This window comes from Sceloporus undulatus, chromosome 1 (genome assembly GCF_019175285.1).
Source record: "Sceloporus undulatus isolate JIND9_A2432 ecotype Alabama chromosome 1, SceUnd_v1.1, whole genome shotgun sequence".
Classification (NCBI taxonomy): domain Eukaryota; kingdom Metazoa; phylum Chordata; class Lepidosauria; order Squamata; family Phrynosomatidae; genus Sceloporus; species Sceloporus undulatus.
In genome coordinates, this window is record NC_056522.1 from 167520034 (window position 1) to 167533905 (window position 13872).

The window sequence follows — 13872 nt, forward strand, 5'->3', positions numbered from 1 at the left end:
AACGTTATGGAATGGATATTATCGCATTCGAAAATGTAAAGCGTTCCGAGAACGTAACGGGAACACAATTTACCGCATTGTCCTTAAGGAAGCGTGATAAGTATGGAGAACGTTTCAATATTTGCACATGCTTATTGTGTAACACGTGTATTCTGTTCATGAGTACCACATACAAAACAAAAGGCTTTTACAAGGAGATATTGTGCAAACACACAAATCTTTTTATATCAAGATCATATAGACACACACACCACATGTATACACACATATAGTCCCGAATCTATATATACAAAATATATAAAAATTATATTAGATATATATTATGTATATAGTTGTGGTATTTTTATTTATATATAAATATATTTTGTAATATCATATTAAAATATGTATATTGTTATTTTGTATGTATACTTTAGACACACACACAACACACACACACACACACACACATATAATGTTATACAATACATAAACATAGGGTGGCCATCCCTGGGGACCTCAAAACTGGAAAATGTAAGACAATGTTTAAAATGTAGACTTTAAAAGAAATCCCTGGCCAGGAATTTTAAAAGAAGGTCCTACATTTTTAAACCTTGTCCAGGCCAGGCTAGAGCTGGGGAGACAGCCTCTCCCAAGTCCCTGCCAGGCTTTGGAGGACTCTGAATCGAGGAGCCCCATCCAAGGCCAGGCTGGAGCTGGGGAGACAGCCTTTCTCAAGTCCCAGCCAGGCTTGGAGGACTCTACAGTCGAGGACCCAGCCAGGCCCCTAGAGCTGGGAGAACAGCCTCTCTCAAGTCCCTGCCAGGCTTTGGAGGACTCGAAATCGAGGCCCCATCCAGAGCCAGGCTGGAGCTGGGGAGACAGCCTTTCTCAAGTCCCAGCCAGGCTTGGAGGACTCTGCAGTCGAGGAGCCCCAGCCAGGCCAGGCTAGAGCTTGGGAAACAGAATGCAGGGAGGGAAGTCCTTTCAGCCAATCACAACAAGGCAGAACATGGGAACGGAAGTAAGAACGGATTACATTACGCTCTGACATTTCTGGACCGTTTAAAAAACGTTTCCACAAGCTTGGATTACTTTCTTATCTTCCGTTCCTCCGAGGAACAACATATGGAACCCTTTGAGGGGTATGTAGAACCCGATGGAACCGATGGGAGACAAAAACTGCGGTAAAGTTGAAAGTGTTCCGTTCCAATCGGGTTCCAAAAATGTTCTCGGAACGCGATGCGATAAACTCCAGGTTTTATTCCAAAGAAATATATAGTTTCGCGATGTATGCCCCTGATTCGTTTACACATATACTAGACATTCTATAAATTAGTCAACAATTTGAAATAGTGGATGGGAACAGATCTTTATACGGAAATATACAAAAATTAAGCACTTTTTGTTTTGGCTTGAGTGTGCAGTTTACTAATACACAGAGTTTTGCTTCTAGTGAGGTAACTCATGAGGAGTGAACATTGTACAGTTCCATTTTGATCATTGGAAACTACAGCTGCATCTGCACGGCAGAAATAATCCAGTTTTGATACTACTTTCACTCAGGGCTATGAAATTCTGGGAATATCAGGGGGAGGCACCAGAGCTCTCTGACAGAGAAGGCCAAATGTCTCACAAAACTAAAATCCCAGAATCCCATAGCACTGAGCCATGGCAGTGAAAGTGGTGTCAGACTGGAATTATGCGTGCAGATGGAATCGTAGTCTCCACTAAAGGGTCTGACAGATGAATTGTTGCTGTTGCATCTAGCAAGTTTATGTTTAAACGTCCTCTCAAACCAAAATCATTATATTATGATATAAAGTGAAACAACATAAACAATAAATACAAAAAAAAAACACACAAAACGTGGGGGAATGGTATTTATTCCTTCTTCTTTCAAAAATAAAGACTAACTTCCCTATTCTAACATAGTTGCTATAGCCAATTTGTCACTTAACATTCACCTATATACTAATATAATGTATTGTATTGTGATATACAATATAATAATTACATAATAATCATGAGTAAATATCGGAAAGCCATTGTGATGTAGTGATTTGTGCATGTACTACAACTCTAGAACCAGAGTTGGTTCCTTGCTCAGCCATGGAAAACCCTAAGGTGACTACATTCCTCTCAGAGAAGGGCAATGCAAATTGCTTCTGAGCAATCTTGTCAAGAAAACCCTGTAATAGAGTCGCTTAGAGGCTGCATAAGTCAGCCACAACAACAACAATGGCTACAGCAATTTTTTTGGGGGGGGGGTTTGCAAAAAAAAACACCTTAATACTTGATCAGGTATGTACAGTGCGTGTAAATTTACAGCGCTATATAAATAAGTTTAATCAATCATCATCATCATCATCATCCCAGAGACCTACCAATATGTATGTGATTTGATTATTATCCATTCAAAATATAGGCAACAGGTTTTTTTTTGTTTGTATACTTAAAATTTTAACTATGCTAAAAGCAGATAAGTGAAGTAAATAGGCACAATTACTCAAACATGGAAGCTTAACCACACGCAAACACAACACCAGTACTGTGAAAAGACAGAATGTTTTCAAAAAATAATCATTATGCCATACTAATAAGACAGAAGCAGTACTACATTTCTGTCAATAAAAGTTCCCATCCTTCTTTTCCCAGCAGTTTGAAGTCTTGCAGTTTCAGACATAGTAGATAAGATGCTGTTTATTATGGTTGCCTTCATTTCCTATGCTTAGGGGACTCAAGAATGGCCATTCATACAATAACTTTGAATGCTTATGATGAGAATGAGGGACCTGCCATATGAAAAGGAATTCTTGGGATGTTGGGATTTGAAGGGCCAATTCAAAAGCCATTGCAGTTCGGCGGAAAGCTGCACATTGACACAACACCAGATCTTTTCCTCAGAAGTCTGCAAGAGAGAGGACAGAACAAACTTAGAAACAGTCATTGCAGCAAGCAACTGTTTAACATTTTTCTCATAGACATAACCATATGGCAAGAACACACTGACATTAGTCACTTCAGATCACCCTTGTATCAGTACTCCCAGTTTTCTTTCTTCCCAGAAAAATGTCCATTTTGTTTATAATTCTTGCCTTATTCTGTATCTCCTAATCAATCTAACAACGAAGCAACTAAAATTCAGTACTTATGTTACTGTCACTAGATGCTGAGCAGTGTGTGGTTACTTTTGTATAACTGAAATAAAAGAACGTTCAGGATTGCCTGATCCCGCGCTTACTGCTGCCTGTTTTTTCTAAGGGGGTTTTCCCATGTGCACTTATGTGGCTTTTTGACCCTATTGTGTAACTTAGATAAATATCCATCAGTTAGAGAATCCATATGTATAATGCATAAGGGAACTCTTCTGGACATGCAGCTAGCCCAGGATTGCATTCCACATATTTTTCATAAGACAGTCACCCTTTTCTTATGTCAGTTAATGTTCTACCATCAGCTTAGTATTCACATGCCTCAAATAACCTGATCTCATACATTCTCTTTTCTTCTCCCCCACTTCTTCAAAGACTATTTTACATGAAGAGGGTTTTTTTTAAAGGTCCAGGAAATAGTAGTAAGAAAACATTTATTCCACATGGCAAATTAAATTAAAATTTAAAAAATGGGTGCTGAAGTATCCGGATGACTTCAAAACATTGGGTTAAACATACCCTAAAGCATTATTTTGTTGCTGTAGTAGTTTATGGTACTTTGGCTTGAAACCTGTGCTCCACTTCTCCTTTATAATGTTCATCTTTTTTTTTTTAAGTAATTTAAAGTTGTAGCATAGAGAAAATTTTCTGAGATGGGATAGTTACATGCATGATGAGCTGGCATGAGTACTCAACATGTCACGGTAGGTTGATACAATCATCACCTGAACAGTTTGAGAGAAGGAAGTTGTAATTTGATGAAACAGGGTAGTTAGAACTGTAAGTAATCTTTGTGTTAAATTGATTGTTTATCCATACAATAACATAGATGTGAGCTTCAGAGCTAAAACATGATATAAGCATCTCATGTAGACATAGAAAACAGACTATGAGGTTCCCAAGGCTGCATTTTGTCCTTCACTCAAACAAGAGTTTTCAGGGTCCTTCCACACACCAAATAGGTGCCGCTGGCAGGGATTACTGGTAGGACAGTGGTGGAGCAATAGAGAAGCACATGCGTGTGCTTTAAGACAAGGGGAATGCCAATGTAATAATAATAATAATAATAATAATAATAATAATAATAATAATTTATTTCTAGCCCGCCCAATCACGAAGAATCCAGGCAGGTTACAACAATACAATACATCAAGTTACAATAAAGTTAAAAAATCAAACCCTAGACCTACCCCCCCCCCTCCATTCCCAGTACTATAACAGAATTAAACAGTAATAGTATTAAAACATTAAAAGCATTAAAAACATTAAACAAAAAATAGGCAGAAGGATAGGCGGGGAAGAGCAGACAGATGAGGGGGCAAATATCTCTATATCTGGGGATGGTAACTAAGTTGGAAAGGCCTGCCAGAAGAGATTCGTCTTGAGTGCTTTCTTAAAAGCTGTCAGAGTGGGAATGTGACGGATCACTTCCGGCAAGTCATTCCATAGTTCCATAATGTAGAGTTCGCAGCCTTTTTATAGAAAGCTGGTAGTGATTTCTTATATTAAAATATATGTTATGTTACCTTTTAAAAAAACTAATGTGCTGAAGGATTAAAATGGCAGTGCTTTGCAAGAACATGTTCAAAGTATAGATTTTCAGAATTAGCTTTTATTTTGCTTTGTTTTTCCTGGCATTTTCATATCTCTTCCTGACTATAAAAACCCAGTGTACCAGCATTTCCTCTTGATACATTTTATTGTGTGTCTGCTTGTTTAATTGGTTAGAACAGGTGGGCTGTTGAAACATATTATACTAAACCATAACTAGATTTGAAGAGGTCACAAACCTTTTGCTTAACCACCCCAATATTTTCTCAACAAAACCATGGTCAGTTATATAGCTGAAGCTGTGGTCTATTAGTGCCAGGGATAGCCCTACTGTTAGGCTGAGTGAGGTGGCTGCCTCGGACAGCAGATGCTAGAAGTGAGACGTAGGAGTAAGGTATTGGAAGATAGAGTTGTGTATGCCACAATTTCCCCCGAGACCTAGCCTGCTACTTTCAAGTATAATGCAGGATGCTGTGCCATAGCCCACTTTAAAATAAGATTCAGCTGCTAATTCAGACAGCTTCTCTATATAAAATGGAAGGGAGGGGATGACCTTGTCCTTTGCGTCCAGTAACAGAATGTTTTGGGCCAGACTGATTTAGTGCCCATACTAAGGAAGAAAAAAGTATGATTCACCTCTCTGAAGGCTGCCACCTATTCAGTGTGTACTCTGCCCCCCCACCCCCATTTAAGCTGCAGTTCCACTGAAGATCAGCTACTTTGTCCACTGTTTTAGAGGTGACATACAGAGCTGGACTATGATTTCAAAAGCAGGAGGGCAGAAATTAATAAAAATCTAAACTGAATTCCCAGAGATTCACTTTTAAGCAAGGCACAAAGGTCACTGGTTGGGAAACCCTCAGTGTCAGTTGTCGCAGCCTATCTGACATAAAAGGATGGCTGTTGAAAGGCCGTTATGTTGATACTGAGGAGTCGAAGACAAGGGAGGAGATACTCATCTATTGTTTTAACCCACTTCATTGCAGACTAAATAAGTTGAAAGCTTTCTTCTGCTCTTTCAGTTCTTGTTAACTTCAGGGTCAGGAGAGGCTGCAAGTTACGCCTTCCCAGTTGGAAGGAAGAGTGTCATGGTAGCCAACAGAAAAACTGATTCTTGGAAGGACAAGCACTGTGATGAAGTGATTTATACTGCACACACTTGCATAAGTGGAAATCTTAAAGCAGAAGGCTGTAAAAAACTAAGTTCTTTGTGTCTGTTGAAAATCAATAAGTGTATTGAAGTGTTAGTATTATATTAGTATTAGGTGTTTTGGCAGTTTTGTAGTACAGTAAGAAAACATAACATTTGCAAACACTTGAGTGATGATTCCCTTTAAGTTGTTCCAAAGTGTCAGTGAAGGATATTGCTAAGGGTTCCTGGTTGTGGTGTGAGTTATTGGGTGCAGATGCTTTGTAAATGCAGTGGTTTTGTTTGCACCAGCACAAGGCCAAGAGAGCTATCAAGCTTCCTACCCACCACTCACACACCTCCTTTGAATTCTCATTAGTTGCTGCCAGAGAATGGCTCTAAATAAGTGGTTTGAGTATTAGTACATGAGTTACTTTGTGTGGAAATGCCAGGTAGGTATAGTACTAATCACAGTCACAGCCACTTTGTAATAACTGGCGTTGTGCAAATCTTATAGTGGTTTTATCTCAGTAATAGTCTGAATGCAAGCTGCCCATACAACATTATAGTGTTAAGGTCAGTTGTACATTAGTAGAACTGGTAGATCTACAGAACTCCTCAGTCTGATGGCCTCAGGTGCCAGAAGTGGTATCAGTGCTAGGTTGTTCCTGATGTTAGAGGCATGCTGAATTCCTCCCTCCCACTTCTGCAGTGTCAGAGCTGCTGCTTCCTACTGTGCACAGACTTCCTTTGTATTCATTTCATTGCCTTTTTAGGTGTATTTGAGCTTTAATTTGTAGAGGCAGTATTAGATGGAGTTCGTTCAAAATCTCATAGATTCTTCTCCCACATCTTTCTAAAGTTTTGCTTGCAAAGGGAAAGTTAAGACATTTACTTACAAAAAACCTTGCGCTGGAGTCATACATTCTGACACAGGTAGCAAACTCTGAGCCATATGTTTTATATAGTTCTCCTGTTACTATTGTGTTATTGCATGTGCTGCATCTATTTATTATCTGGTAACTTACTTAATCTGGTAACTTATATGATTAGCTGGTAACTTACTTAATCAAATATTTTCTATTCAAGCAGTACAAACATTGGATTTTATAAATTTCATGTAGGTACAGCACCTTTATTGTTGAGTACCTGGAAAGTAACACCAATATGCCTTGCCTTAATTACAAAGCATATAGCAAAGCAGAAAGATTTTTCATGTATACTTTCTGCTTCTGCCTGAAACACTAGATACTTTACTGAGGGAAGATGTTGGAGGGGAAATGAAAAAAAAACATGATAAAAATGATTAAAAATGAACACCTCAGGCTTTTCTGATGTGCTGTACGGGTCATAGGGCCCGTACAGACAGGCCAAAATAAAGCTGCTTTGGGTCACTTTGGAGGTATGCTGTTTAAATGATGCTTGCATCCTAAGAGTCCTAAGGACTGGAGCATGGCTTTGGTGTGGCTTCTGGACTCTTAGGACACATGCATCATTTAAACAGCATACTTCCAAAGTCACCCGAAGCAGCTTTATTTTGGCCTGAATGTATGGGGCCGTAGTATAATTTTTAAAAACTCTGTGTGCATGCACATGCCCTCAAGTTACCTGTCAATTTCATAGAGTTTTCTTAGGTAAGGAATACTCAGAGATAGTTTTGCCAGTTCCTTCCTCTGAAATATAGCCCACAGCAGAAGGTTTTCATTGATGTTCTCCCATCCAAGTACCAGAGCTGACCCTGCTTAGCTTCCAAGATCAGACGGCATCTGGTTCCTTTAGGGTATTTAGGCCCTCCTTTAAAAGTGTATTATTGTTTATTTTGTATTCTTAATAATTTAGTCTTCTACAATATCACTGTATTCTTAGACTCTAGTTATGGCCAAGATCTTGTGTTAGGAGAAACCTTCCCCCCCTCCCCTAAAAAATGAATTGCTTTTGAAGCCAGGCAGCCCACACTCCATGCCAAGGAATTTTGAAAGCACTGGCGATCAGGCCGGTGTGTGATGACCTGTCCAGTTCTTTCTTGGTAGCATAAGGTGCCAAGAGGGAACAGCAGGGACCCCTGTGGAGTTATGTCAGCCTCCTGTTGCATCCTGCCCCACTGGTGTGAGAGAGCTGGAAGTTTCACTCACTGCACTCTCTAGCACATCAGAAATTCCTCTGTTGTGGGGAGCTGCATGGCTTCAAAGGTGGGATAGGGAGGCGCTTCCAGTCATTGAAATGTTACAATCACTATAAATGTGAATTTGTGTAATTAGGATGTCACAACAACATCACTTGGCTCACTTATAAGAAACGTGCTAAATACCAGCTTGCATATGAAAGAAATAAAATAAGAAAAAAAAACTTCAACAACCATTCAGTTTCCTAATTCCCTGTCCCTTCCCAAAGTTGTTGTTTTGAAAGTAGAAAATTGGCCTTTTGCCCATGAGGTAATAGGTTTTCATATTATAGCAAGACTTATCAGATGATTAATTTAATGGCAAAGACTCAATTGATAAAAAATAGTGAGTGCAGTTTAATTCTGTTTAATTTTTAAGAAAGAAAGCAAATGAAATGGAGTTTCTCTTAAGCTGATTTAAGCTGATTTCTGTTTTTTCTTAAACGTGCCTTTATAGTTGCCACACAGTGATGTGATCATTATCTGTCACCTCGTCGCCTTGCTGCCTCAATATGTAGTTTAAAAAAAAAGGAACCAGAGAAGCTTGTGAAGTATGACTTCCTATCCCAAGACTCATTGCCTGTGATTCGTACCGCTTGACAGTAATGATCTTATTACAGTACTCTGGACCTTGAAGAGATTTCATGAGGAGAGTGAAAGGACGTGCCTCCATGTAATCAAGTGGCGCTGAATATTCCACGCGTTTTTGATCACATACTGATTGGGCACAGTTTTAGCCCATCTTCTAGTCAATTATGCATGGCCCCTTGTGCTCTTGTGATAGTCAGAAACATTGATAGCGGTTGTCTGGGTTTTGGCAGCCAGCCAACGATTTGAAGTGCCTTACGCATAGTCATTCCAGGATAAGTGCTTTTTAGTTGGAATTGATTACCTTTCTTTAGGTTTTGCTTAATAGCAAAACTGCATTGGAGAGGGCTTCAGGTGAAAAATGGACATATTAGCCATTTAGCGTATCTGAACTCCTAGTCAATTTTTTTAGCCTTCCCTTGTTTCTACCTAATTTATATTTAATAGTGTAATGTTTAATAATATTTAAGATATTTCTTTTCGGTTGCTGCCAAACATGCAGCATTAGAACATTAGGGTATCAGTTTTAGGTTTAACAAAGTAGCCCATTACAAGTTTCAAGGTACTAAAGGATTTGCTTGTATCTCCTGTGGTGGCCCTTTAATTTCCTAATCCTATAATAATAGGATTGGAAATTGTTACTTTAGAATTGGTCCAATATTCGCATTGTGGAATTTTGTTCATATAAACGCTCTGTCCTTGGTACTGGCCACAATCTATTAATCACGGCAGATGCCTCATTAAGAACCCAGGTTTTGTCTTTCTAAAATAATTTAGTAGTGGAGTAATAAAAGCCCAACAAGTAAAATTTAAAAGAAATGATTCTCAGAGGGAATCTGTACTTTTATCCATCCAGTATCAATAATAATAATAATAATAATAATAATAATAATAATAATTTATAGCCTGCCCAATCACAAGGAATCTGGGCAGGATACAGCAATACATAGCAGTATAAGATGTGTGGGGCAACTGACTATCATAGGAGTGATCCATGGTTCTACTTAAGTTTCCCATTTTAATTAGTGTGTGTATGTGTATGTTGTGCCTACATTTAATAACAGGTAGTAGTATATCTGCTGTGAGAATGTGATTTCATTGGTAATTATGATAGTCAGTTCTGTTTTTCAATTTACATGTGATCAGAGTGTAGTATCAGGTATTTTGAACCAGTGACTTAGGATGATAGATGGGTAAACTACAACTGAATATAGACAAAAATTAAGGTTGTGATGTTAGGGATACTAGGTGAGGCTGAAGAATTAAATATACTTTCCAGGAAGGTATGTTACTTGAGATGTACATCTACCGCTTATCCTATATACATAGAAAATAGCATCAGTTGTGAATTTAGAACAAAAAAGTCCAATAGTCACTGTAACCCTTCTGGGAGAGCAAAGAAGTTGCCCTGGTCACTTGTGCTGTAGTAACTTCCAAGACTGAAGGAAAACAAGGTGGGGCTAATTTTTGAAGGCTCTCTGGAAACAGCAGTTGAGCCAAACATATGTCATGGTTGTATGGTTCTCTTCTTAAATCTGGAGTGGGAATCACTTGTCCTTCCAGATGTATTTGGACTTTTGTCCACACTTCTTTCCACAGCAACACTGGTGCCCCCCTCCCCTGAATTGTGAAGAATACTGGGATTTGTGATCCAACAATATCTGGAGGGCTGCAAGACTCCCCACCAGCACCTCATTTGATGCAATCCCATGATCTTCAAGACAAACCAGCAGAGCAATACACCACTTGTTCCCCCAGTATTCTGTATTACAGAATTTTTTACATATTCACTCTCATTTGCTTTTTCCAGAAAACTATTTTTCTATGGAGAGATACTGTGTAGCCCTAAGAATGAAAATATTGCTTAGTCTCTTAGTTACTGACAGGTTGAACAAGAGAACTCCTTAGTAAATAGCTACTCAGTGAAATTAACAAATGGAAACAAAAAAAAATCTGTTTTCTAATCTTAAATGTAAGCTCTTTGCTAGGTCTAATACACTTGCAGCTATGGGAGTGTTAACATGCAATGTTTACACATTCAAATTCTTTTCTTTATTTTACAGTGTCTAGCTTCCCTTGATTCATGCTTCTCACATTCCATGTCCCTATAATATGTCTTGTGCAGCTTTGGATTTTCCTACCTGCATAGGATGGAGGAGTGCCTGTATTTTACGCAAGCATCATGTTTTGACTCATGTTTTTCTTTTGGAACCAAGTGTGCACAGAGTTTCAGTCTTTCAATTAATACCACCCCATTTATTCTTAGACTATTTCCTGAGTAAAACACTGTATAATTATTTGACTCTAAATATCCCCTTTGGGTCACTCACCCCAAGTATTGCAAGGTTTATACTTTACAGTTCTTGTTTTATGTGGTTCACCTGATTTGTGCTTCTCACATTCCATGTTCCTATGATATGTGTTGTGCAGCTTCAGACTTTCCATTCATCTCTGAGCACATGAACAGCTGAACGTCCTTTTGGTTTGAGTCCAGTTGCATTATTAGCCTCAGCACTTATAGTGGTCCTCTGCTGTACCCCAGTAGCTTGTAGAGTGCCATCAGACCTGGGAATTTCATTTTCTGGCACTATCTCTTGTTTCGGTTTTTTTAATTGTCTTATATGGTTTTTGTGGTAAAAGACGTTCAAAAATGATATATCAGTGCCTCCATCTGTGCAGTACTAACAAGCATTGTCTATGGTGCCACTGCCATTGTCTCTGAGAGCTTCTCCACCAGTGTCACCCTCAACTATATCTGCTGCCCAGTTTGTCACATTTAGTCTGGTTCGTTTTATTGATTGGATTTGTAGCAAAAGACATCCTATTGGGAAATGGTTGAATGCTTAGTCATTTGTGGCATAATGGTGATGGGAAAAGTTGGATATAACATACATTTAAAAACACATATTGTAGGAAGCACTATTAACATTGGAAACATATGAAAGAAAAGTTTCTCTCTCCATCAATAAAGACACACAGTGTGCCCCTTCAGACTGCAGCTATACTTCACCATTGACTGTGGTAGCTAGGACTGATATGCATCATAACACTTCAGCATCTAGGAGATTACAAATTGCCCGCTCCATCTTACATCAATCAGAAATCAAATTAACTTCAAAAGTGCAAATGTGGGACTTCAAGTGGTCCTGCTTTGACTTTCATTTATTAACAGCTATACTGTATGGTGTAGTGATTTGAGTGTTGGGCAAGGACTGGAGAATAGGGTTCAAATCCCCATTCTGCCATGGAAACCTACTGCATGACCTTAGATAAGTCAGACTCTTTCAGCCTCAGAGGAAGGCAAAGGCAAATCTCTGAACAAATCTTGCCAAGAAAACCTGGAAACAGCTCAAAGGCACACAACAAATAATGTTCTGAAGCTATATGAGCATACAAAATATTAAAATAGTTTAAATGTTTTTGTAAATAGGGAAAATGTTGCAGTTTGGTGTTGTTGTTCAGTGTTCTAGGCCATCAGCCATACCTTCCCCCATAATCAAGGCTTCCCTACCTATCAACATTCTATGGCAACTGGGCATCTTTAGTCTTCAGGCTTGCATCCTTCCGAGGTCGCTAAAATGAGTACCCAGACTGTTGGGGGCAAATTAGCTTACTTGCTAATTAGCTTACTTGCTGTTCACCACTATGATCTTTGGAATAGCGGTATATAAATAAAACAAATTAATTATTATTTATTAATCCCATTTTGGAGTATTCCTTAAGGAAGTTTTTTTAAAAAAAATTGAATACATCTTACAACTTTCCTTACTCCTGTTTCTGTTTCCTCAGTCCTGGTTGGCTGGCTGGCTGGCTGGCTACATAAGGATCCATGCTTATCTCTGAACTTTAACACTATACATCAACTACAAATTGAAGGTGCCTCACAGAGGACAGAGTGGGTGAAGTCTCTAGAAGATTATCTTTCTAGTCCTCCAAGTGTGTACACACACACACACACACACACACAATCATGTTAGATACAAATGTGTCTCTCCATGGACAAAATGCTTTTTCCTGTCGGGGAAGGAAACCCCCAACAAAAGGAAGAGACAGGAACCTCAATTTCAGTTTTTTATCCTTTCTTCTGCAGTCTCCTGAATTGCTTTTCCAAAGCATCCTGTAGCTATTTGAATCAGCTCTCTGTAGTATTGTCTAGCAAGCTTCATAGGGAAGCAGAGATGTTGCTTATCCCTTCTTCTCTGTAGCAAAAGGAAGTCCATTGAATACAAGTCTGGATGCCACTCACGAAATTAATTCATGAGTTTATACTGGAAGACCTTATCAACCTACTCTAGCATGACCTAGCCTTTTTCAACTATTCTATTCACTGGGTGATCCTAGGCTAGTCATATACTCTCAGCTTCCCCTGTCCCATTGAATTTTTGTGAAGATAAAATGGAGAGAGAAAACTCCTTGGAAGAAAAGCAGGATGTAAATTTAGTAAATAAAAATGAAAATTGAATTACTCTAGTAGAGCTAATGATTCTTCCAAGTACCTGAAGTTGCAAAAGCTGTTTATGTTCAAGACTATGACAGTTCTGTGTAAAAACACCATTTCTTGACTGATGTTTCTAATTACTCCACTGATATTTCAGAATGATGACATATTCTCAATGTTCAAGTTTCTGATGTGGGGTGGTATCAAATTATTTTAATTTGTGCACATAATGATCCAGTAAAAGATGAGATATAACAGAAGTTTAACTCTGCAAACAGAACAGTTTCCAAAATATAAAAGGGACAAAATAAAAAAAATAAATCAAACTCAAGCTGCAAATAAAAAATGAATTTTGACTAAAATAGGGCTTGAAGAAACAAGGATCATAGCTATCATTGACCAGGAAAGATCCATAACATATCTAAATAATTTTAAGGAACATCATTGAAAAGATGCAGAACAGACAGTACAAAATTATTGACAAGGGAAATCTGGTCTGCATTTTCATTCATGAATAAAATTGTTTGCAAGCTCTGAGCTGTGCTCTGTCCTCTGCTCATTATGTTCCCAAATTCTCCTGATTCTGCTTTCTCTCTAGCATAGATGAATGATCAGTCACAATAAATGAAATAATATCTGTAGTGTAAACATTTCCCTTTCATTTATCAGCACAATTCCCTTTAAAAATTGTGATGGTCTTTAAATGCAGTTTTCTTTAAGTGAGTCTGTAAACGGGGTCATCTATACAACCTTCAAAAATTAAACTAGGTACTAATTTATATATCCTATCAGAGCAAAAATATTAACTATGATGGCCATTGTTAATTATTAGCTTTTACTGGAAAAATATTTCTGGTGTTACGCAAGCTGA

General features: G+C 38.4%; 1 protein-coding gene across 1 annotated transcript in view; it reads left to right on the forward strand.

Moving 5' to 3' along the window:
• AGAP1 (ArfGAP with GTPase domain, ankyrin repeat and PH domain 1) overlaps positions 1–13872 on the forward strand; it is a 383533-nt gene that overhangs the window by 268114 nt on the left and 101547 nt on the right.